At 36.7% G+C, this 27,527-nt stretch overlaps 1 protein-coding gene across 5 annotated transcripts in view; it reads right to left on the bottom strand.

Moving 5' to 3' along the window:
* Positions 1-12,993, bottom strand: part of CNTN5 (contactin 5) — a 603,369-nt gene extending 590,376 nt beyond the window's left edge. For all 5 annotated transcript variants that reach the window (XM_051780168.1, XM_051780170.1, XM_051780169.1 and 2 more), the window contains exon 1: positions 12,707-12,993. The gene's annotated coding sequence lies outside the window, so the exon portion shown is untranslated. The remainder of the gene's footprint in view (positions 1-12,706) is intronic.
* Positions 12,994-27,527: the final 14,534 nt, after the last annotated feature.

Below are 27,527 nucleotides of genomic sequence, written 5' to 3' on the forward strand. Positions count from 1 at the left end.
GATCTGTTCAAACTGCTCTTTGCTGCTAGTTTTAGAGTTTTCTGTGTCACAGAAAAAACCATGAAGAGAGGATGAATAGGTAACTGACCTCCCTTATGTTTGCATCAGTTTCTACAGATGGGAGAATAGACACAGTGTGAAAATGAAGTCCTTGGTTGCTCAGAACCAGTGGTAGTTAATAGATTAGCTGGATTAAAAATAGATTTTTCTGTTTTATGACAATGACTAGCAAAATCCCAGTTGGGAATGGAATTTTATTTTTAATATATCAAAAGAATATTTTTAGTCTAGAGAAGAAAAACTGTGAAAGAAACAAATATTTGAACAAAATGAAATGTTCTTCTTTTCACATCCATCTTTGGATTTTCATTAACAAATAAGCACCCAAATCCTGTCATCAAAGCTTATTATAAATAAAGAAAAAGTAGACCCACTTCATAAGGGAGTCCTGTAAGACTCACTTTTTCTCAGATGACTGTGACGTTTTGTTGATTATTTCCAAAGGAGAAAAAAAAAGCAGTGACAGTGACATGGACATATAATGTTTCAGTAATGTTGCATTGGTGCCAGTGACAGGTGAAAAGTCTCCCAATCCAGCACGAGGATGAGATGGAGCCAGTTTCCCATATGCACGATCTGTGCCCCATCAAACCTCCCTCCACTCCACAGCACACTTCCAGGAAACTTCCCCTATTCAAATGGCAAGGGACTTGCAGCACCGTCTTTAAAATGATGAAGGCAGTATGCTCTACTGAAAAATACAACCAAAGCTTGATCTTTCTATAGAAAACAACCATACACAAATGACACACCAGGGAGCTGTATTAAACACTGTGCAGTGGTTTTTGTACCAAACATAACAGGATAGCAAATATTTTTGTGGGTTTTCTGTCAATCCTGTAAATTCAGTATGAAATGTGAAAAACGGGCAAGGCTCTTTTCTAAGTGTGATCATGATTAATAAAAGAGTTGGAGGGGAAAACTGTTGTGTGTTACAGCTCAGAAGCCTCATCGTAGGCTGCAGTAATAGAACTAATTAATGGAAGTGGGCACAGTAAGAAATGCCCTTGTGGACATTTTTTTGAGTTGTGCATCAGCCAGAAAATAATGTTATTCTCTAGCCTCACATGGCACTGGCTGCATCTTCATCTAGTCTCCAGAAAAAAACAAATGGAAACATGTTTTTCTGAATATTTTATACTGTTGAAAGTGAACTACATTTGACTGAATCAAACAGTTTGTTTAAAATTTTTATGATGTGTTTATCAGATATTCAGTGTTTTTGGAATTTTGAAAATAAAAAAGAAAAAACCCAATAGAAAAGAAATATTGGGGTTTACAAGACATAATCTACAAAAATAAATACATTTTTAAGGTTAAGGAGTATGTTTTTGAATGTTTCTGATGGAAATAAAACATGGCTATTTCTTTCTTAAATGTATTGTTCAGAACTTCACCTAAGATTAATTAAATTGAAGTAAAGGTTGGTAAAGTGTTTGCTTAATTTAAGATTGTGTATAAAGTTCCTCAGAACATATGTACATGGGTCCTGAAGTTAAAACTATAATCATTGCTGGTTTTGGCACGTTCAACACCTAAGCTTTGACTACTTTGCGGGCACACTCTCGGTCTTCTCTTCCTTAGACCATCAGTATTCATGAGAAAAGCAAGTAAATTTGACTAAGAGGGATATCGTTTTGTTTTTCTTACCCTGAATATACAAAGAAATAAGTCACCACCTGAAATTCAAATGTATGAGATACTTGTCTCCTGTAAGATCTCATATGGATATTCAGTCACTGAGCTGCATTAAACAACTTTCTATCCACTCCCACTCTTCTCTCACCTTTTTACCATTTGTTTTCTGACAGCTTCTACATTTTCATACCCTCCTTTTTAACATTCATTTTAGGTCTTCTATTTCCTGCAGCCCTTGCTGGCTGGAAGCAGTTACAGGAGCCAACCTTTTCTTACAACTCAGCTTTCTTGCTCGGACTGTAGTTGTAACCTGGCACTTTGCATGAATTAATTGATCATTCAGATCAAAACATTAAATATTTAAAGTGGCACCACACCATTCATAAAGTGAAACATAAAATGTTGTTTACTGTCTGCTAATTATTTTAGTTCAAGCAGGCAGACTCAACTGCCTATATTATTAAGTAAGCCTATAAAAATGAGCTAGGGACAGGAAATGTTCTTCTTGCTGGTAACAGTGCTAAAGATTAAGCTGCAATTCTCATTAACTATATTATAACATGAAAATACTTTTCTCCAAATTGTGTCAATACAAAGCTAAACGAATCATATTTGTCCATGTTTCCAAATGGTTTGGATAGAAGCTTACTAGTTGTGAAATCTCAGATGTTAATCATTTTAAGAGGTAAAACTAATGTTACTAATTTACTGGTGTTTGTGGCTATCTGTGCTCTCAAGTAGCAAAGACTTGTGTTCTCTAAAACAACGTACTTTAACACAAATTAGTTTGAAGCTTATCTTAAAGGAAAATGGATGATTTCCCCATTGGCCATACAACATCAATATATAATAATCCACATAAAACTTTTACCAGTGATCTATTTCTTACAATTATATATTTGCTATAGGAACATTATATAGGAACATCACCACTGGGTTTTGTGATCAGGAACACTGTAATGTGATGGAAACAACAATAAAAATTCACAATCATGCTGAAAAGAACTGTGCGAAAACCCATAAGAATTATGTTTTGATATAAAGTTTGATAGTTTCATTACATAACCTAAGCAACACAAGATTTCTGAGCTGGTATTTTCAATGACCTGAAACTGCATTCTGTCAAAAGTTTCACACAGTGGCCGAGTGCTGATTTGCAGTTTTGGACCAGAAACACTCAAAATTCTCATTTTTGTTAGACACAGGGGGACAGATCTAAAGGGAATGGAAGAGACTAGTTATAGCATGCAAAGAGGTGGGATAGATGTAAGTGCACATGTCTGTGAACTGCAACTTTTGAATGTTGCAGAATATAAAGCCTACTACTCTGTTGTGTGTCTCCACAGGACTCTGGAGCCTAATTATAGAGTCATATGAAAAAGTTCTGCTTGTCAGCAGAACTGGCAGGAGGGGAAAAAAAATCACATTTTTTGCACATTCACAGAAGAATAAAATATTTAGGCAGAAAACCATCATTGCTGCAGATGGACACTTATAGAACAAAAATGGGTAATTTTTGTGCAGCTCTGCTTGTTGCTAACATAGCCAGAATATATTTTGTAGTGGATCTAAAATCCAGCCTAGAATTCGTCAGTCACAACCAGTGGCAAAATATGCTTCCTAGGGGAGTAGAGGTTGAGGATAGCAGAAAAATTCAAGGTGGGGCAGCCACCCTAAAATGAGCAGGCAGGATCCCACCAAATTTAGTGTTGCTTATGCCAGCAGAGACTTTCGCTCTGGATAGTTTTTAGTCCTTATGAGTAAAGATTAGCCACAAAACCCTGATCACAATTATAAAAAGGCAAAAAGCAAGGATGTGACCCTAGCGTGGCAATAAGAAAAGAGAACTAGAAGAGGTGTGAGGGATATGCACAAGCCGCTAAGGAAAACAGGAGTAACCAGGTGCTAGTGGTCAATGGACTTCAACTGCTTACTTTCATTAAATTTAAAAGACAGAGTCTTTAAATGCATGCTTTGAATAAGAAGCATGCCTGTAAAAATCTATTCTATACCCAGAACATATCATAAGGGTAGCTAAGGTATTTTTAGGACAAATATAACTTGACAGGATGGTAGGCACAATACCTGATTCCCAATGGTGCTCAGGTGACAGCTTCTACCCAGCACATCAAAAAAACTCAATAACCCAGAACAGTGTTTTGTGTATGTGCTATGTGACCTTCTGCAACCCTAATAGAGGGATTATCCATTTGCAGGTGCAGGTCTGTGACACAGAAGATGAATAATTTATGTGGGCTTTCCCCTTCTTCCTCTCAGTACTGAGGAGAGAAACGGGGATTCATCACTGCTTGGTCTTCACCATTTCTGTACTACCTGACTTGTGTTTGCAGCCACTCGGTGAAAAGCCTGGCTCTTAAACTCAACCTGTAGTGACCTGCGCTTTCTGCTTTGGATAAGTGTTTCTGTCTTACGCTTGTTAAATGCAATGTGAATTTTATATGAAAGTGCTTTTTTTCTTATTTCCTTTTTCTTTCTTTTCCCTCGGCATCATCTAATTTGGCAGTCCTTGGAGTGCTAGAGAGTCTCTTTAATGTATCTCAAGGCACAAGGACTCTGACTTTACTGCATTAACAGAATACATTTATTTGCTTCTTTTATATGTGGCTATGGGAACTGATGAACGGTTGTGTTCTCAATACTCCCCTTATCTCCTTCTTCTTTGTCTGACATTAGCAATAAAATACAAATTCCAGAAATGGTAAACCAAGCATCCAAATTAAGAAAACTAATTTCATGACAGCTAACATGTGGGAAAATCTCAGGTGATGAAGAAATCTAAGGAAATATAAAGGAAAATGGCAACAATACACTAAGAGGAAATAATTATAACTAAAGACAGCAAATCCACTAATATTTTTATACACTAGTAACTAATAAATTCAAAATAAAAATTAGTAGAAAGCATTAAAAATCTCCTGCAATAGAATCTTCTCTCCATAACCTGTCAAAGCTTCTACTGAATTAACTGTTAGGCTGTTTTCTTAAACAAGGAAAAATTATTTCTTTCTCTATCTCTGAGGTGCCTTAAAATCTGTCCTATATTATAAAGAAGTAAAACAATTCTATGTTTAGTGTCCATGATCCTGGAAGTTAATTTTATTTGGTTTAATTTTTATTTTTAATTTGATGGATGGACTTTTTCTCGGCCAATTCAAAGAACAAGATTAGGTCAAATAAAAGGTAAACTTTTGCATTTGCTTTGCTCTTACCTCATCACAATACTAAAATAAACCCAGAAATAATAACAAAAAGTCCAAAATCACTGACTTGTATATAGCTATTTACAGTCTGTTTCTTCCACTGTAAAATATTCCAGATCCTATTATACCCTCTACAGGTAGTTTTTAGATAAATTCTTGGGATCTCCTAAGCTTCTCGGTTACTCTACTGTAGACTACAAGGAGTAAGCATGTCCATTACAGTTTCTGGAGAGGTTTCTCATAACCCACATTCTTTAAGCCAATCCTCTCAAAAAAGCCTATTATTTTTTCTGAAATCTTAGATAACACATGAATCTAGCATGCCGTTGTTGAAATAGAAATTATCTTCAGTAAACATTAAAAGTGTTCAACTGACTGTATTTTCTTATATGTCAGCTTTTACTATATGCAGAATACCACATATGAAACTACTAATCATTTTCTGTTGAAGCAAAATAACAAAAAACCATGATACTTTCCTTTTTCTCTCGTACCTTATTCTTGTTTACAAATCCCATAATCCTATATAATCATGCCCCTATTGTTTATAATTTTAACATATTTTTGTAAGCTTTGAAAGAAATCCTTAGCAAATACCTTTATATTCCTTTTACAACTACAGTCATACTGTTTCCAAAGAAGTATTTTGAAAAGATTGACGGAGAAAGAATCTTCATAGCAATTTATGGATAGTTAATGAAAACTTACAGAGATAACAGAAATTAAGTAATGACCCTTTAAGTGTAGAATCTTTAGTATTCCTATACACTTAAGGCTTCCCAATTTACTCAAACTATATTTATTTTCTAGGAATGGGCTTTGTTTTTTTGCATGATTTGATCAATCTGTCTAACTGTCTTGCTTCTACTTTGCAGAAAATATGCAAGAATTTAATTCAAATTCAACTGAATAATGCTGCTTTGACGCTGCTTATTTTCTCCAGTTGTTGATTAATATGCCCCTTGTGCAAACATCTCTCTCCTACCTGATGCTTTCAGTAATATCTCAATTCGTTGCTGATGACATTCAAATTTCCTCCAGAGATGTCTTTTGAAGTCACAAACAGAGGATTATGCCCATCAGTGAATGACTCAGGCACAAAGTGATTGATAAGGCAAATAAATACTTAGATCTTAGCAATCAGTCAATTGTGATATGCAAGAGGGAAAACAAGACTGCAGACATTTCAGCTCTATATCACGTTTTCCAAATTATCTCTGTATGCCAATGGTCCTCTTAATAAATTATCCTCCCTGGTTATCTGATCTGATCTAAGTTTTCAATTATGTCTCTTATCAAAATCATGTAACAAGGTAGTCTTCCTGAGTCTGAAGCTATTTCTGTGTCCAAGAAATAGCTTCCAAAGTCCACACAGAGAAAATACTACACAATTGGTTTTGAGTTGAGAAGATGTGCATACACATATCAGAGAGACTTTGTGACATCGGAGAAGTCATGGCTTTATTCCCACATTCCCTGAGCTGACTTTTATGTAAGTGGCAACAATACATGACATTGCAGGTGTTAAAGGGGAGTAACATTTTGAGCATCTTGCATAGTATGAGACTGAGAAATCAAGACCTTGTATCACCTAAGATGTGCAAAAGTAAAAAAAAAAACAAAGAAAGAATAAGGTCATGGCACAAGGGTGAGTAATATTTTTTTTAATTAATGATTTTTTGATTGACCAAAACAAATAAAAAATTTAAATAAGGAGAACTTATCTTCTAAAAGAATGTATTGTGAAAGTCCATATACTGATTTTATTAAGATTTAATCTGTACAAGATTTTGGAAACCTGAAGAATAAGTCAATTTAGAAAAGAGGTCTAAAAAATACACATTTCAGAAGTAATTGTGGACTGCTGGTAGAGTCTTCAGACAAATTTGCAAGACATTTTATAGCATGTATGTGTGATCATTACACATGTCATTGTGTTCCAGATCGTATCTTGGGCTTTTTTCTGGTGTGGGAGGTGATCTTGAAGAAATCTGTGCATGATCATGGTAGCATGGTTGTGAAACACAGATGTCTTCCCTCAGATATAAGCTTTTCAAAGGTCACAAATAACAGCAAAAAAAAGGAATGTTTTGAGTGAAGCCATATGTTCTTTGATTCAGGGACCATTTCATGTTTACAGCACTAGTACAATGCAATCCTGATTTATGATTGTTATGCCTTCTGCCACGATGATGGTAAGAGTTAGAAAGAAATAAAGGACCTTGCTCATAAAACAACAATAAAAAAATCTTCTATGACAATCAGAGACTAAATAATATTTAGTATGGACTTGTGATGTGAATTGGGCACCTGAGGCAACTGCATTTTAAAGTGGTATCTGCATTTTTTTAATATACGTAAATAGATGTACCTACAAGTTAAGCCAAAAAAGAAATTCTACTATTTATATATGCAATTGGTAAACTGAACATCAAAGTAACCGAGGTAGTAGATACAGAATTATATATGGTTTTATTCCAGTTTTGAAAGTGCAACCTTACATCCAAAGTTTACTATCATTAATTTGGTCCAGAAAGTGGGCTGTAGTATAATATTCCAGGCAATGAATGCTTGTGGAAAAAATATTAGTGAGCATAGGAAAAACAGATTGAAGGGAATTTTAATTTGTTTCTATGTCCAGAACTTCAAATGAATTTCTGTGCTAGACATACTAAAATTCCTATATAGGAATAAGAGAGTTCATGAAATTTTCAGTATTTTCTATTCCATCCATTTCATCTGTACATTTTGTCCCCTATGCAAGCCATCACAGGAATAAACATAAAGATAAATGAATAATCCCGATTACTTCACAGTAATATGAATTTGATAAAGCTGAATGACTCTATCAGACCAGCAGTGTTCAATGTTATACAAATGTTTCAGCATGTCCAGAGTAATTTTCTGGAGTGTCTAAAATATTTAACTTTTGGAAAATTTTCTCTGTGAGAACTATCTCAGAAGAAGAGGTAAACCATGCCCTATGATTTTGTTGACTCATTTTGTTGTGGTTTTGCTCATTACACCTCAACTTTTTGTGGAGACCTGCAAATAACGAAGAGTAAATAGCATATAAAAGCTGTGGAGGAGCTAACAGGGATAATGGGTGATCTTTCAGAAAATATAATGCATATGTTCTTAAACAGGTAATAATTAACCACCTTTTCCAAGAGTAAATTTCTGTTAAGCTCCTTGCCATGTAGTTTTGAGGCCATATTTGTGGGGAAGATATTGCAGCAGACACGTCTTCTAGATATGTCTCTTCATGGCTAAGCAAGAATTAAAACTTTTAAAGTTTAGTGCCTGAATGTCTTCTCAAAGTAATATTATGAGGAGGTTATGCTTTTACATTAGCTTCTTCTGATACTATGACCAAATAGTCTTTTTCATTTACCTGCCCATCTGTGTAGCCACTACTCTTGGTTGAATGCTTTGCTATAGCAGGTTGGTTACAATCTATAGCAGGAATATTGCAGCCACAAGGCAGTGTCCCTCATGTACTTAATGAAGACTATAAAATTGATAAAAATAAAATGGGATTCATGAATTCTTGTAAAGTGATGTTATTTGGTAAAGGAAGACACCTAAAAGACTGGTCTGATACTATGTCTGCATCAATTACAAAGTCATACATTTAGTCTTGATCAAAATAATTTGAAGGCTAGGAGTCCCACTGAATATATAGTAAATCTTTAACAATTAGAAGTAGAACGTTTCTCACTCACAAGGAGGCTGAAGCCACAGTATGTTGAGTGAAAAGTTGTTATCCTTTACCCCTCTCAGGAACTGCGATGATCAAAGTTTGTCTGTTTTTAGTTCCAGGAGCAGAAGGTTCCCCAACAATAACATCACGTTTTAACACCATTTACAATAAAACCTTTAAGAGCATACTGAAAAAGGAAATTCCCAAAAGAGATTTCTGATGGATGGAAAGAGTTTGATGTATTTTCTATTTCTAAGGATGGGAATGGAGAAGAGTTATCAATTTTTCCCGAGACTGACATGTAAGTTTGGTCCTGAAGGAGATGTAAAGAGGTGAGCTATGATGTTTTAACTAGCACATGACAGCATGCATTACTCTGTCATTCTGACATAACCTCATGACTCTGTAAGCTTAGGAGCTAGTCTAAGTGGATGACTATATAGAATAAGTATGGGCATGTGTGATCAAGAACATCAGTTGTAACACGGAAGGTAATTCTAATGTTTTATTCTATTCACAACATACAGAGTCTGACATTGTATTTCCCTTATTACATATCCACTTGTAACACCTTAGAATTGATTTGTTGCCTTTATGAAGTACAGTGAATCATCCTGAATTTCCTTTTAGAAAGCAGCACATAAGCAAAGATTAGATTTTCTTAAGGTTCACACACTTTGCGATATTTTCATAAATCAGACAAGAAATTAATTGTAAAACAGAACAGATTACATTTCCTTCCATTAACCAGAAAATGTTACTGTTGCTTCCATTCCAGCTTACAAAATCATTGCTCTCATACATGTGTATAAACACATCTACACATACATACATGTACAGTATGAGACTTTTAAATCTTTAAGTAAAATAAGAACATATTTATCTTAACAAGTTTTAACAATTTCATAATTTTTGAAAAGGTACCATCCCCTAATATAGCGTTATTGATCAAAATCACTCAGAAGATAAGAATCAATAGGGACTCCATCACTTCCAGAAAGAGTATTTTTCCCTTGTAAAGTGCTAAGAAGTTGGTAATCCAGGGTGTAACAGACTCTGAAAAAAGCATTAGAGAAGCCATGCACAGAAGGAGGAAAATAAATACTATAAAGCCCCTACTAATACAATATTAGCTAGCAAATGTCTGTTTGACATTGATTCTCAGGAAATTAAGAATGCAGTATAAACTGCGATGGATTTCAGTTTAGCATTTTAGTGTACAAGACATTGTTCAAATGATTGAGGTTGTTCTGAAACTGATAGAAAGTGCAATGCAGAAGCAGTTAGCAGGAGCATATGGAGGGAGCAAACCAGCAGTGACAAATTACGCAGTGCATTCAGAGGAACTAAGATCTGTGTTGCAGGCTACGTGCAGAAAAACAAAATCGTTCAGAAGAACTATTTTTGTTTCAATGCCACTGAACCAATCACCTAAGAGGGCTCAATGCCTTGGCATGTATATTCTTAACATATAATTTTCTATGATGCCTTTTGTAAAGACTTGCACCAATTATTTAAAATAAATATTCCTGTCATTAACCTGATCAGAAAACTTCCAGTCTGTTGAATCTGTTTAGTGGGACAGATTTTTCTGTACTGCTAGCATATCAGATTTACCCTTTTTGAACATACCAGCTTTATAACAAGCAAGAAGGAAAACTGGATCTCAGACTGTCACTTAAAGCATCATACTTTTAACCTCCTCCTTCCATCCAGTGCTCTTTACCTTTACTGACACCCTCTGGTCCCTATGTCTAAGTCAGATTTGAATTCATTCCAGCATTCCTTAAAAATTTTACTTTCCAAATCAATATTTTGTGGAGCACAGAACTGGACATTTTCTGAAACTCCCATAAATCATATTACAGATTCCCCAATAGTTTACCATGTCAGCAACTTATTCAGGGGGCTCAAGCAAATTTGCCAGTCATGACCGTCCTGTATTAAATCTGTTCTAACAGTCCTCCAAGTTATGCATTTCTTAAAGTTGCCCTTTAATAGCAGAACTTTTAATCATACCTTTTATCTTAGTTGCTAGGATATTTTTCCCTAAGACCTGTTTTCAAAGCTCCTTTCTTTCAAATTTTCAGCTATAATTCAGCCAGTCAAGTTTTTTTTAATTTTCTGTTTTCATTCTTAGTGCACCTGCCCTCATTATAAAATGAAATTAAGATCCCTGCCCTGATATATTAACCTAGAATTCAAAGTAGGACCCTCAGCTTCATATTGACCAATAAAACTAAAATCTACATTCTTAATCTCCCAACTATCCATAGCTATCTTCACACTTTTATATCATGCTCTGCAAGTTCTGACTTTTTGCATGGGCATTTGCCCTGTAAGTATATGAAATGGAAGCGTTGCATGTTGAATAGTCCCCTTATAAAACTACCTAGCTGTTATTACCTCCAAGGATGCTTAACACTTTACTCTCCTTAATATATTTGTTGTCTTCCCAGACTTTGTTTTCTTAACCCCTTCTCTTATACATTCCCATAGTTAAAAGTATATTGCCACTGAAGGCCTCTGTACATGAAACATTCCTCAGTTACTACAGTTCACATCTTAGTTTTCTGTCTTCCTTTCGGCATACCTCACACTAGTAAACAAGAGTTTTCCCCCACAACAAGGGGGTTTTGAAACTTTGTAGCTAAGTGCTATAATAATTAAAGCATATTTATTAAATATACTTTTAGAAATTCTAATAGATAATTTGATAGCTCTTTAAGGTAATGGCCCAATTATTGCTAATTCTTTCAATATCCACTGTAATAACATTAATCATGACAAACTGATTTTGTGTTAATATTGATTGCCACAAAGTACTTCTGAAGGAGTAGTACTATAATTCAGCAAGAATTAATTACACTTTTATAAATTAGAAAATATCATTCAAATTTTAATTATCAGGAATCCCTCCTTGGCTTTTGGCTAATACTGAGTGTGTCATTTATATGTAGTTTCAAACTTCAGAGTCTCATCAAAAACTCACTGAAGTCTAGAAGAATGCTGTAACTCCTCAGAAAAAAAACTGGCACCAGGTTCTTCATTTAAAAAAAAAAAAAAACAAACAAAACCCCCCCCAAAAAACCCAAACCAAAACAAAAAACCCCCAAACAAACAACAACAAAAAAGAAAATATGTCGTTTTAGTAAAATAGTACTTTTTAAATTAAAAAAATAACTTTGTAAAAACTTTGTCCAATTTCTGAAATATTGCAAAACATAGAAAACTTTAGTCCTCACATTACACTACCTTGTGTAACTTCTGTTGTATGAAGTTTCTGTGCTCAAGAGGAACGAAACTAAACATCTAAAGTACAGATACAGTAATGAATGATTTTTTTTCTCATATAAAAATCTTAAAAACAGTTCATGCTCTATGTTCCAATAACTCTAAGTTTGTCTTCTAGCCAGTTCATGGACATTCCACATAGTCTTATCAACTGTCCTCACATCAGAGCGGAAAAATCAGTGCATCTTTATGTAATTCCATCTCTTTTGCCTGTCAGCAAAGGAGAATGGTCCAGGCACTGTACTTTTCTAATTCTAGAGATAATTGTTTATCCCAAAGCCAAGTACCATTCTGAACTCCAAAACAGCACAACTTTAAGTGCATCTCTATAAATTTAATATGCTGGGTTATTTCCTGATTAAACGTCAAGCATTAGCATGGTAGCTCTCCCAGATATAAAAAAATAGTACATTGAAACAGGTATTTCTTCTCTGAAGTACGTATTTTTTTTCTAAAAGCCATCTCTCTTCACAACTCATTCACTGCAGTAGTTTGCTTCGCTAGTTAAATGATAGGAAGCATACAGCAGACCACAGTAATTTCTGCTTCAACTTTTCTGCTCAATTATGACAACAATTCCAACGTAAGATTCAAAACAAAAAAAAAAAAAAAAACAAAACACATAAGCCTGTAGTAGGAGCCCAAAACCGGGATCTCTCACCACTGCCGGCTTCACAGCAGACTGCTCACAGAGATGCCGCGATGGATATTGCAACGAATAATCTGCACACACTCCAAAGTCTAACCAGGGAAATCAGTGCCTGGCTGGGGGAACGGCAGAGACACTTACCGCTGCTGTGGCACCGTCTCTCTCGCCCTGACTCTCAGTCTCTCTCTCCCATCCTTCTGACAGCCTCAAATATAGCAGTCCCTTATGGTGTTGAGCCTGGGGGAGTAGAGGATTGCAGAGTTGGGTTTTTTCCTTTTTCTTTTCTGTTTTTTTTTTTTGTTGTTTTCTTTTTTAAACCATCCAGAGGTAGTTCTCCAAACCCGACTGCCTCTTCTCGCCTCTCTCACTGATGGAGAGCCCCAGGTGAAGGCATCCGCTTCAGCAGCTCCCACGAGCCCCTCCCGGCCCCGCCGTGCCCCCTCCCGGCGGGGGGACCAAGGCGCCTCCCCCGGCTGCTCCCGGGGGTGCGGCGGAGGCTCTGCCCGCCCCTACCCAGACGCGTGTGGATGTATAGATGATGTCGATGTGTGTTCATGCGAATGCCATCTCACACTGCCGCCCTCCGCTCGCCCCTACCCCTAAGCGCGCAAGCAGCCCCCCGCCCCTTCCTCCTCCTCCTGCTCCTCTCCACCTTTCTCTCTGATTTTCTCCTCTTCACTTCTGTGCCCCGGAGCATGAAGGCAAGAGGGTCAGTTGGGGAGTGCTGTCCCCTGATCTCCTGCTCCCCTAATCCAGACCACCAGTTTTTCCCATCCACCACTTTCTGACCCCATCCTCTCCTCATCCCCTTGTCCATCCTCCTTCCAGAAGATTGTTTATTAAAGATTTTTTTTTTGTAATGCATTTTATTCCCCTCCAGGGGTGATGATCCTCCCTACCCCCTCGCTCTGCAGCCGGAGCCAGGGAGCCAGGAGCCGCGGCTGCTGCGCACCGCACCGCGCGATCTCCGTCTTTACACGGCGGCCGCTCTGGCTGGAGGCACACCCGGCCGGGGCAGCCAGCCCGAGGCCAGCAGCCGTAACGCCGCGGCTCCGGCAGCCCCTTTGCTCCATGGTCCCTTCCCCATCATCCAGCCGCTGTTAACCGCATCCCGCTCCAGCCCCTGGCAGCTCCCCGCCTCGCCCCGGCCCCGGCGGTGCGCCCCGCGCTCCGCGCCCGCCCCCGCAGCGCCGCCCCCCGCAGCACCCGCCCGGCCGAGCCCCGGGGCAGGGCTGCTGGCGCCGCTCCTCCGCATCAGCCGTCCGCGTCTTCCTCGGCCGCTTCGCATCTAGCCATACACGTAGTGGGTTCCCACTCTGCCTTTCTCTAATGGCTGCCCTCAGGTTTCAAGCTGATTCTAATCCTTTTTTTTTTTTTTTTCCTGTGGCAATGGCAACTTTCTGCTTTAATATTTAATACTTTTCTACCCTTCTGTGGTTTTTTTTTTTCCTTACATTTTTCCCCCTTTGCGTTCCACAAGTAGTTAGATCGCTTTTTAACTTACACATTAACTGAGTAACTATTGTGTAGTTCCTATTCTCTGAGATTTTTCTTTGCTTCAGTGACTCCATTTCAACCGTGCATGCTTTCTGAACTTCTGTGGTGTACATATATGTGTGTATGTGTGTGTGCATTTTTCTGTACTAACTTGTCTTTGTACTTATTCATTTTTCCTATCCCAGGTACTTGCGGACTAGTTTTTAGAAACAGACCTTAATTTTTTTTAGATTAATGAAAAAGGATTCTGGATTAATTCTGGAATTTGCTGAGTGTTCTTACACAACTCCAGTCCTAAACCGGTAATACTAATAGAAGTTTTTCCTCTGTGTCTTTCACTTGTCTTTTATATTGGAGCCCCCAGCAAGATAAGATGTTAGTGATGAGAGAGAGTTCTATACACTTTTGTGGTCCTGTATACTATGTGGAAGTCTGTCAGAGGATTCACAGCTAGCAGTTTAATGAATTCTGCCCAGTATTTTCAGTGAAGATGAGCTGAAAAAAACCTTAAATTCCTTTTTTACATTATTCTGAGATTGTAGATTTTTGTTCCTTCATCACCATTTCCCACTACCTTAACTATCACATTGGAAGAGCGAGAATGAATCCATCATTAGAGATGGGCTTTATCTGTATACACTATCCCATACAAACACAGAAGAAAATTGTGTCCACAACTGTAAATGGGTCTCTAGGCAATTTCTGTTGGGCAAGTAGTGTTGCAACTTGACATATCAAAACTTCTCTTCATTGACTCAATTTGCAGAAAATTATCATCTGGTCATTATTTCCAATGTTACTAGGTTACAAGACAGCACTTAATCAGAAGCCAGGAATAGTGACTGCATTAATTCTCATCTAATGAATAACTTATAAGGTTCCATTTCTCAATATTTCCAAAGTGAACATTAAAGCCAGAAGCATTTTTGCTAAAAAATGTATTTTTTTGCATAGTGTAGCTATTTATGACAATAGTGAGGAATTACTTGTGAAGAGGTGACTTTCATTGTTTGCTTATTTTTACAGGTAGAGACAGAATTAAAAGAATGCAAATTTTTTTTAAGTCATAAAGACTGGAGGTTATGGCCTTATCTTCCTTTTGAAGTTTATAGATCCGGGTTACTTTTAAAGACTACACTGAGGCCCCTGTGTTATACCCATTGGGTTACACATTATTTTTGCTTTTGGCTCATTTTCACCTGAGTTCATGTCAAAGTGCACATTTCTTTTGAATGATAGCTTTTAATGTTCACCACCTTCTTTTTAACTTCAGCAATATTTCTACAAGGAGATATTTGTACCTTTTCCTTTAATATAATTAGGAAGGCGCTGGATTTGTATGAGTGCCAGTTTTATCTTTCACAGATTTAAAATGGGTTAAAATTTCATTTGATTGTGTGTATACTTTGCAAGGTGAGTCCTGCTTTACTCCACCATTGTAAGATTGTGATCTGTTTTATGGCATATATGTTCAATGTTTAATGCATAGACAGTGAATTTTATTCACCCCTTTGCTACAGTACTATTATTGCTATGGACTTTAAGTCAACCTAGCTGCATTTTGCATATCTGGTCTAGTTGTCTAACTGTCTCTGAATAAATGCCTTAATCTCTCTATCTCAGTGTCCCCAGTGGACAAGCAAACAGATGCAGCACATCTGCAGAGTCTGAGTTGTTTCTGAGCTCCTCTGTTATTTGTTTTGTACTTCTTTTCATTCAATCTCTCCCCTTCTTTTAAGCAGAGTATAATATATTCTTTGCCACATGCAGAACTATTATTATTGGGATATTTCACTGCTCTTTCTTAACCAATTGCAGAATACAAGTAAAAGATAGGGAGTAAATTCTGAAGAAAATAGTTGGCTGCACAAATTTCTCCCTCTCACCTGTGTCTGCAACAGCACTGGGGGGAGTAGCTTTAGAGTATAATGAAACCTTCTCTTACTCTTCCCCTCCCATTTATGAGGAGTTCCTGGAGGTACCTGGAGAACAGTACTTGAAAACACTAACTTTTGAAAGGTATGCATTGGCCCTGTTTTAGTACACAACTGTATAATTTTAGTGGCAACCACTATATTTTGTCCTCCCCGAGAACATCTGGATATACTCCTCATGGCTGTATAATTAGAGTTATAGGAAAATTTTGTAGTGGCATAAGCAGAATTATGTGTAAATGTGACACATAATTCTTCAGGCCTTTGGCAAACAGCAGAAGATTCAGAGCCTACTATGAAAGCTTTCAGTTACAGCAGATAATTAACAAACTGGAGATGTTAACAATGCGAAGAAGTTGCTGCATTAAAAAAAAAAAGCCTCTGGGTACTTAAGACTCCTAAATTTTCAGAAATGCAGACAGGTGACATCTGGTCCAACATAAAGACTGGAAGAAAATTAACCTATTTGAAAAAGTTTTGAAGCAGCGGAATGAAGCAGTGGAATGAATATCACAGATTTATAGCATGCCACAATGGTCTTTTAGATTCTGTAAGAGAAACTTGTATACTGAATGTGGTTTTTGTCTGAACAATGATCTAAGTAAGAGAGGATGACAAAACTGTACTGTTCGTCAAGCACCTCAAGGATGATGAGGCCATTCTGTTACTTGGTGAATACCACCAGTAAATTTCCACTGCTGCCTGGTTGAAGAGAAAATGGGCTGGGTACTATATATTTTGATGTTTGCAGGTACAGGCAGTATGTTGCTACCAAAACAATGGTCATCGAAGAGCTAACTAGGAGTGCTGCGGTATTCAATTATTAAAAGAAGGGGACAGGCTGAGCTCTGCCTTGTCTCTGCAGAAGTAACAGACAGTGGGAGAGACATAGGAAAGTGACAGATGTACCTTAACTTTATACCAAACCCATTTATACACTGACACTCCACTGAGTGTTACTGGCTTTGTAAGGAACTGGCCTATAGGAAACCAGAGGGACAAGTTCTTAAAAATCGGTCTTCTGGCTACTGACAGAAACAAGGATGAACTGACCATCAGAGAGGGTTCCTCTTTTCTGTGCATGCTTTGTGCAAGTGCAATATAGTTTTGTAGTTTGAGAGGCAGAATAAAGATCAGAAGGGATTTGCAGATTCCTATTTTCTCCTAGCTTTCCTAACCTTATGAGAGACATGTCTGGAACACCTGTTATGAGATACAATGCATTGTTTTTGATGCTGTGATACAACTACTAGTTAATATGCTAGGAAAAGCAAACTCAAAATTTTCCTCATTCTTTCCAGCTTGATCTTCACCATATGTACAGGAAGAATCTAGTGTCCCCTGGAGAATGATTTTACCTTCTAAAATATGGGAGCAAAATGCACAAAGGGGTAAAGAATGGAAAAAAAAAACATATCTGCTTACTGCTGCAGCCATCCCATGGTATCATTAGCTGTTCTGAATAAAGAACTAGTAAGGGATTGTGGTGATTCATAATCTTCAAAGTAGAGAAAAGAAAAGGGAAATGAGAGGTTCTCTGAGGACCACAGAATTTTAAAAATCAACCCATAATTATACCTAAATATTCCAGCAGCAATGAAAACTCAATAGTAACAAAGATTAAACCCACTATCTTCCTAACATACATCTCCAGAGAGCCATGAGCACAAAAGGATGAAAACAGTGTCCTCCATTGAATTATGGAATGGTCAGAGTCCATGACTGCTGAATGCAAACAGTGCTGGATACTAAATTTAGTGTCCTAACTCATATTTCAATAGCTAAATATAAATGGCCTGATTTTTTTCAAAGATATTGAACAATTCCAGGTTCCTCTGATTTATGTTACTACTTAAGAGAAAAATAAAAGACTTTTTTTTATGTATCTAACAATTGTAGACAGAATTCTGCCCTTATAGACCAGAGCTTTGCAGCTTACTTTGTAAAATATTTGGATACCATTGTGACTCCCAAAGAAAAAAGATGTTGCAAAAGAAAATATTTTTTCTCTAACTACACTAGTAGTGACTTAAGTTTTTCATTATTTTTAAATAATGAGCTTTCAGCCCTAGGTGATTTTTCTGTTGAGGAAAATAACAAAAATCTGAAACCTATTACATAGGTAACTTATGTGTTCCCCAGAAATGCCATTATATATTGTTACAGAAGATTTGTGACTCTGTGAAGGAAGTACTAAGAAGACAAGTTCCTGTAGTTTTCAGACCTCCATTGCCTTCTGGAATAGTCACTTGAGCATTTCAGAGATACACAAAGAAAAAGAGGAAATATGGAATATAACGAAATGTACAAGATAATACAATAAATAATGTAATGCATAATTAAAGCTGAATAATGTTACCCCCAAGAACCCTGAATGACACTAGTATAAAGTCTTTATTTGGTGAAGTGTATATAACTGAATTTGTGAACTTATTTGAAAACAAAAAAGCAAACAAGCCAAAAAACTTTTTCCAAATGTAAACAGAAAAAGGGCAGAAGGAGAAGGGAAGAAAAACTACATCTATAAATCACTTTCTTGAGTCTGAGAAAACCTCAGATTATATTCAGTCTCAGAGTCTCCCAAAAGAGTTGACAATTCTACTTTTTTAAGTTCTGTACCACGTTACCCCATAGAAGAAAGCATTTGACCAAGAATGCCTGAAAGTGAGGGTTTCTAGTAGCTGTGATTAAAATAACAAAAAACCCAATATTCCCTAGTTTACCTACCTGCTTGCCCCTGCAAAGGGATTAAATTCAACATTTGACTTTCACTTTCAGGTTTATCCTTTATATGACAGTTTTCTAGGAGTAGTAAATGTGAAACTCCCTATACAAACTTAATACAAAAGAAAGCTAGAATGAGGTTATTTCTTCAAGTACAACTGGAATAGCCTGTATTAACATGTTGAGTACATGATAAATCTAGGTATGTAAAGAAGGCATTAATTTAATAAAGGAAATTGATTTCATCTAATAGTAAATTTTATTGATGGTGACTTGGCAGGTGAAAGCACAAATGAAGATGACTTTGAAACTTTTAAATGTTTTCTGAAGAAAGTGCAATTATCTGATTATCTTCCATCTTAGGTACAAGAAACTAAAAAAATTAAACGGAGTTTATCATATATTATACATATATATATATATAGATTTCAGTGTCAACAACAGAACATTAATTATAGCATTTATTTCACAGCTGTTCTATGCAAGATCAAATAAAATGTGTCTACACTTAAAACTGAATATATACTGACTTCATTAACTTAACAGCTGCACCAATAACCAATACCAAGGAACATACCCTGCTTTGTTAATGTCTTGATACCATCTGCAACATTCAAAACTACTGCTTTTTAAAGCAGATGATGTCTTACTAGTATTGTGATCACAGCTACTACAATATGCTTACACATGCTACTAAAGTGAATTGATCTATTTCAAGGGAACTTCAAGGGTTATGAGCTGAGCTGCAAGACAATTTCCTAAACACATCTGTGTTTACTAGAAAGTCAGAAACAGAAATTCTTGGTGGCTTCTTTCCGATTCTCGAGTGCTCAAACATGAACTTCTCATGTGTCTAAAAAACAAAAATTCATCTCTGGAGCAAAAATGGGGGAAGAGACTGAAGTAATGCAGGGAACTTTTATGCTATCACTTACTTTTCAATGTTTTGACACTACAACTCTGTTATTTTAATCTGATTTTCAAAGTGTAACTTCCATCTTCAAAACAGAAAAAAAGAAACCCGCATGCACCAAAAAAAAAAAAAAATAAAAAAAATTCCCTCATATAATCATAAAGACTTTCAAGAAAATGTATTAGATTTTTAAATCTGCTTAAGAGACTCTCCTAACACACAAGTAATAACAAATGAAAACTGGTATAAAATCATACCCCAGAAAGGTGTGATTCCATTACATTTGTACAGCAGTGTGTTTTCAGTGTCGGGTTTTCCTCCAGGCCTTGCATTGGGATGTCAACTTAATCCATTATATCTGCTTCTCTGAGTAATGGCTAGCAGTGTCCCACGTATTGCAATCTGTCTGTCACTGCAAATGTTTAAGTTATATTCTTACAGAGTTGAGACCTCTTCGTCTCTATAATTATTCCAAATTTTCAGTACAAATCTTACATTTCTATTATTACTTTTCTGCCTTGTTTCCTCATTTCGTTCTTTCATACTTGTCTTTTTATCACAATTCATGACTTGTGTAGCTTCCACAGTGCTAATTCCCATGTTCCTTGTGTTCCTCTTCTCAGAGTCCATTTCTTTGCTTATTAATTGCAACCTCTTTCCCATCTTCAACCTTCTTGCACTCCCTCAGGTTCCTTGTCCCAATCTACTCCTCACCTCAACAGTTGTCTCGTGCCATCTGTTTTTTGTCCTTGACTCAGATGTTGCGATGCTTTTTTTCATATTTCCTTCACTGCCATGTCACTTTAGCACCAAAGAAGAAATAACCTAAAGCTCTAGGAAAATAAACTATTAATTAGTTCACAGGTTTGCATCCCATGGACCACATTAAGTGGCATTGAAATTCAGGAAGAGTCTTCCTTGGTCTTTGTAACTGTATTCTGGACCATATTCAGTCACTTTCCAGGTGTGAAACTTGCTCAAACAAGTCAAAGCCCTGAGTTAGAAGGCAGAAACTGAGGAATATATCTATCAAACCTTTAGAACTTTCCAAGCTCCTGTGAAGGGATATTTTTCAGTGTTTTCCAGAATGGAAAAAAGCAGTTTTATCACTGGGATTGGATCAGAAACACCTCTGGCTTAAAAACAAATTCTGCTAAAAGGTCAAGACTTTGCTGCAAAGTGTTCTTAAAGTAACTGCTGAATTTGTTATACTTTAAAATCAGTGAAAGTGTATCTTTCTCTTAGCTTTGTGCAGAAATGACTGAATCATTTTTTGCTGAAACATTTGTAAAAAAATAATTAAATAAATCATCTTCCTGACAGACACCCAGTGGAGAAAATTTCAATCCAAGAGTACAATTTTGGCAAAGTTAAAAGGAGTTTCAGTTGGAATCTTCTAGTAAGAAGTAGCAAGAAAGAGTAACTCCAAAGACACCATCAATTCCATCTATGATAAAATCTTTTCATATTAAATTATCAGTTGTATTATTAGCAATGAAAGTGATTATTAAGCATCTGTCTGTTTTCCTTTCAAAGTGTTAGCATAAAGGATGTAGTGTAAGAGCTTTAAAATAGCTGTCTTATGTTAGTTTTCTTTATAAAAGATGTAACAGGCTGGATAACTGTTTAATTTTTTCATACACAACGTGGCCACCCAGATAGATGGATGGTTGCCTTGCTTCTTGCCCTGGAGGTTGAGTTAGATGGAATCCTCTGAAAGAGAACTGTCAGTCTCCAGAGGCTGTTGAAATGCCAGGGAAGAGAAGACTGTGAAAAGTTCCAAGTGTCTCTTCAAGTCAAAAGTGGGGGAAGGGACAGACAGAGAGAAACAGCTAGCATGGAATCTGCAGTGTGGTACAGGCTTCTGAGAGCAAGCTCACAAAGGGGCTCAGGGACACAGCAACCAGCTTTTATAGTCAGCCTGGGATTTGTTGTTGAAAAGGCAGCACTCTGTAAGGATGTAACAGTAAATGGTGAGATTTTTGTTGTTGTTTTTATCTTGTTGTCAGGTTCCATTATTTTAAAAAGTCTATTTTTTAGTTTCCATTCCATAAAAAATCAGCTTCTGGTCTTAGGAGTGCACATAAGGAATTAAGAAGACAGATCCACCTCAGAGCTCTTTCTTAAGGTTCTACGTCAGAAAATTTATTAAAAAAAATATACTTTTATATAATACTGAACTACATCTGAAAAACTAAAGGTAAAGGATGTATAAGTATTTAGTAGGATTCCAGTTATTGTTCGGAAACATCATCCAATTAGTGTAAATCCTTTAACATAGGAAAGATTGGTAATGGTATTACAAAATTGACTCAAATCTGTTCTATAGAATCTGTATTAGCATAGGAATAAGGTTTAGACAAATACATTTCTGATTTTAATTGAACAGACTGAAAGCAAAACCCTTTACATCTGAGAGACATTTTGGCAGATGTATAGCAAGTACCTTTTAGCGAAATTTAAAGAGTGATGACAACATGTAAGAATTTTCTTAGCATACTAATAACATAATTTAAAGGCAGAAGCAATTCTTAAGGATTAAATTGCATGCTCTACATGTGCAGTAAAAATGTTTTGTGTCCCTTAAAAGGTTTAATTTTCTTACGAAGAGTATGCATGTTAATTGAATAATAAACTTAGAAACAGCATTTTTGAAGACATTATATTCTATTGTCTGCATTACAAATTCAAAACACTGATAGACTAATCCTGATCATATTAGGTTTATAATGCATGTTACAGCATAATTATGTGTTAAGTGTGCTTGATAGGTTTTAGCATGCACTTTAAATGTCACGATACTATGAGAAGCAGCTGTAAAAAAGTGCTATCTTGATGCTTCATATTTATGCTATGACTTCCACAGCAGTTTTGAAAGTCTGAAGGAGTGCTAACTGCCCCTATTGCCATCTCAGGATGATGTGTGAATATCTTTCTACCTGACACATCCTCCTCCTCCACCAGTGCCAATTATAACAGAGATGGTCTCCAGGGATTACTGACAATTTCCTTGATGATGTATGTTGCCCACTTGAAATGACAGCAACACTGACAGTGACTGAAAGGTGTTTGTCTTGGCTGTTAAATATATTTAATAGCAGCATGCCACTTTGTGTCATCTCTTATACCTTAAGAAGAGCCATGTTGCCTCCATATGTCTGTTCATGCCAACTTTCTTAGTGTCAGTGTGACTGAAGTTTCATGGTTCCAACAGTGGATCCACACTGTCCGTTTATGTCCGCACATGTGTAGGAGGAGTGGAGAAATGTATAGGATTGTTGGTTCTGTTTGCTGTGTGCATGTTAGGAATTAAATGGCATTGATCAGGAATACTGAGGTGCCAATAAAAGCAAACCTGTGCTAGACAGTGAGAAAACAGTCACACCTGAGGCTTTGTGTTCTTTTTTAAATAGTGGTGCTGAATCTAGTTTGATTCTTTAGTGAAATCCATCACAATAAATGCAGTCTTGAATATATATAATACCATTAGTGATTCAAATGGGGAGAGGGTTAATTTTAGACATTTACATTGGGTTTTGAAAAGTACCTAGAGTTTTCATGAGTGATTTACTCCAGAACCTGCAAAGAAGAGTAATAATAGTTGTGAAAAGAATAATATTAACATTTCTGAAATCATATAAGGTACTGTGGAAATTGTGCAAGTACACAGCCATGGGTGATGCACATATCAAGGATCTTATCAGAATTTCCTTAGAGTCAAAGGTGAATCACATTCATTTTACTAGCTTTTAAACAAAATCTCCATTCTTCCTATAAATCAGTAAGTTAAATTAAGGTATATTTTCAAACATTTATACATACTGCAACATCAAAGGAATGCTTAATTGTGTATTGTTATCCTTATATCAGTATTAGTTACAACAACATGGTGTTAAGAGAACTGAGTAAGAGGAACTGCAGATATCCAGGATAGCTTCAATTTCCCAAATTCTATGAACCACTTCTTCTGATTTCTGTGGGTTTATGCAGGGAGGAAGCTGAAATTACACTCTGAAACTGCTTCACATTTCAAGTCTCTATAAAATCCCAATGACTGATCAATTGTATTCTAACATCTGGTAGTGAAAGTACTGAACCAGTTTTCATGAGATCTGGATTCAATTTCTTGCCCTGCTATAAAGTCCTTGGATGGCCTTGGACCAGTGATTTGGTTTTCCAGTTATTCATACTTTTCCTATATTTATCAGAATCTAGAGTATATTTTCTGAGCTGAAAGACTATATAGTAATAATTCCTATTATGTATTCACAATAGTGTTTAATGTAACAGTCTAATTTCATGTATTAGTTAGGGATAGTCTCTAGATGTCTGTTTCATGGTTAGTTCTTTTTAACTTTCATGATGAGTTGAAAATCTCTTTGTTAATTCATACCTAGGAATAACACTTTAGCTCTGGAAATAACTATGCAATAATTTAGTAAAATTAACTGATTTGACATGTTTGTTTTGAGTTATATTTCTACAGATGAATGTTAATTAAAATTCATTACTTCTGATAAGCAATGTATACAGTGTGGAGTTAATAGAAACAGAAGTGGAGGCAATTAGTGGAATTAGGTGTTTTTCTACCAAGAAAGAATATCCTAAAAGTAATTGCTTATATTCATACATTCTCTGCAGATATTACTAATAGCATCATTAAACTAATATCACACCACTTTAGAAAAACTAAATACATTCAATGTCTGGGGACTGGATAGGAAAGCCACAATCTATTTTTTTTAAATTGTGTATGACTGTCAATAGAGTTGGGCATTTTCCGGTGTCAGTCCTGACCTGCCTTTGTGTTTTGCATCACAGAAACCAAATCAATGTATGTGGAAGTGTTTTGCTGCCAAGTTATTGCTTCTCAGGTGTTTTTTAAGCACTTGTTGTCTTATTAAGTGACAACTGTGTAAGTATGTACATTCATCTACAGAAATTTAATTTTGGCACTGTGGATGATTATGATTAGATTTATTGCTAATACAGTTTCTAAATATTGCCAATACAGTATATCATATAAGCAGGTCTAAAGGGCTATAATATAAGAAGGTTTGGCTAGACATATACAATTTTACAGTCCTTACCCTTGTGAAATGTGCAATTACAAAACAACAAAGCACCTATGAAGCTGCTACTTCAGGATTTTCTCTCTGTATGTGACTGGATCTTAGCAATTTACTTGCCTGTCCAAAAGTGAGTGTTGTCTCTCTCTGGGCCTGATGCACTCTGCAGGCTTCCCTGCCAGCGGAGGATCAACATGGAAGCTGCCTACAACCTCAGGAGATCAGTTTGGCCCACTGGCCCAGTCTCCAGTAGCATTTTATACCCTTTTGAAGACTGATGTGTACCAAAGTCAATCTCAATCATCTCAGCTCCCCTATCTGTGGAATGCATTAATTATGTGAGCATACAGACAGCTCCTCCTGCAATTCCCCCTGATGTTCTTATTTTAGAACAAATCAAATTGCCCATCAAAGACTGCAAAGGAGAGGGTGTGTGTGAGGAGGGGCAGAGGGGAGGAAGGACTCTAAGGAAGACTGGACTATCTTTTGTTGCCCCCACAGGCACCAGTCAAATTACTGTACACAATTTATTTTACTATTTTAGTGTCTCAGCTAGGTGCTAGAAACTGGCAAGAATAGATAAGTGGGGAAAGAACCTTTTCTGGTTTTCAGAAGATCAAGTGAAGCCAACAATAAATATATTTAATTTTATGCTCCTTCTCTTCCCCTTCTGTACTGGGGAAGGAATGAGGGACTTCAGTGGCTGTGAATGTTCCTGAGGTGCCTCGGTTTCACTCTGTGGCATACACTGTGGGAGCTTGTGTGACCCACAGTCCTGTCCATCCAAACTACCTTGCAATCACACCAAAACCCTTGGAATTCCAAGTCTTTCTCTTTTAGTGATATCCCCACTACAATTTTACAAGGGTTGATTCTCCCGACACTTCTGTGAGATACAGTACATAAGTTTACAGAGGGAAATGACATGACAAAAGAGTTAAAAAGTTTCCCCAGAGGTGTTACACTACACGTGAGACAGTTTACCATTTAGCAACACTGACTGACTAATTCTGCATTCAGACCACAAGTCAAAAAGTCTCCTTGAAATTTAGGTCCTTATTTTTATTAATGTAAAGAGCATGCTATTATTGCAATGAAGTTGAATTATCTTTGTTAACATCTCTTGGGCAGAAAGGTGTTAGAGATATGCGCTGTATAAACCCTTCCATGGATAACCTGAAGAAAAAAATCAATGTCAGAAAAATTAGATGTATATGATTAAGGAAGCTAAACATGGCATATTACACAAATGGTCACCTTGCACTGATAGAGAAAGTTGACTGATTAAAGTCAATGTTAGGCATGGACTATGCTAACACAAAGAGAAATCTGGAATTAATGTTGAAATAACTGATATTTATATATTATAAATATGCCTTCATATGTCTGTCAGTTGTACTCCTGGAATGACAATGAAAGATGTTGACAAGTCTTTAAATTTAAATTTTTAAACGTGATACTTACCTGACCAGCATGAATTTAGGATGGCTTGATGGTTGTTGGAGAAGCATCTGCCAATATTGGGGCTTGTAGAAACTCTGTAAGTATCCTATAAAACCATTCTGCAGGGGCACCCAGCTGTCATTGGTAAAATAAGATTCAAGACCAATGACAAAACATGCAGGGGATGGAAGAAGGCACGACACATAAAACCCATGAAATAAGAGTTTAAACTGCAGACGATGTACTGCTAGTCGGGAAAATGTGGGAAATAATGGTAAAATATCCCTAATTTTATATGCAATGTACAGCCTTTCAATTCTTTCACCTTGTTAGATGCCATCTTTATGACTTACTGTCAATGGGTGCCATAGAAATCCTGTCAAATGCCATTTCAAAAACCTGCTAGCTGGGAAAGAACGGCTTAGGCACATGCTTCCTTTCAGGAACTAATTTCCTTCCTAGAGGCCAGTGCATAGAATCGTAGAATCATTTAGGATCATAGAATCATAGAATCATTGGAAAAGATCTTTAAGGTCATGAGTCCAACTATTAACCCCGATGTAGCAAGTCAATAACTACAACGATCCAGTTTGGAGGCAGGAACTGGAATACTTTACTGGGTTCACAACTTCATATTTAAAGGGTTCATGGTTTACATATTCAACAGGGGGCTTGCATATTTATTCTATTACAACTGGGGAGTTTCCAGAGATGAGGTAAAGGGAAAATCCTAAATTACAAACTTTTGGGTCTTAGGAATTACCTCATGGGAAAAACCCACTTTAACTTGGGGGATTTTACAGGGGGGACAGGTATTGGATATACATATGCAACAGGTTACAGACTATACACCTGCAAAAGGGGAGAACACAATGGGTTTATGCAGAAGTCTGATAACATCAGAGCACCCTCTCTCTGTTCCTTAGCAGAGCATTCCAAAGAAGTGACATCTAGTCTGTCCCTTAAACAGAGGTTTTTCCCCATCTTCTGCGACTCAAGGTTTTCTGTTTAAACCTAGCTGTTTGTTTTCTTATAACCAAAATTTATAATACGAGACTCAGCTCTGCCAAGTCCACCACTAAACCATGTCCCTAAGCACCACATCTACACATCTTTTAAATCCCTCCAGAGATGGTCATTCCATCACTTCCCTGGATAACCTGTTCCAGTGTTTGACAATCCTTTCAGGGAAGAAATTTCTCCTAATATGCAATCTGAACCTCCTCTGGTGCAACTTGAAGGTGTTTCCTCTTGTCCTATTGCTCCTTACTTGGGAGAAGAGACCGACCCCCACCTGTCTACAACCTCCTTTCAGGTAGTTGTAGAGAACAATAAGGTTTCCTCTGAGCCTTCTTTTCTCCAAACTAAACAACTCCAAGTGT

The sequence above is a fragment of the Manacus candei genome, unplaced genomic scaffold (assembly GCF_025592945.1).
Source record: "Manacus candei isolate 608988 ecotype Guabito, Panama unplaced genomic scaffold, ASM2559294v1 h1tg000014l, whole genome shotgun sequence".
In the NCBI taxonomy this organism is placed as follows: domain Eukaryota; kingdom Metazoa; phylum Chordata; class Aves; order Passeriformes; family Pipridae; genus Manacus; species Manacus candei.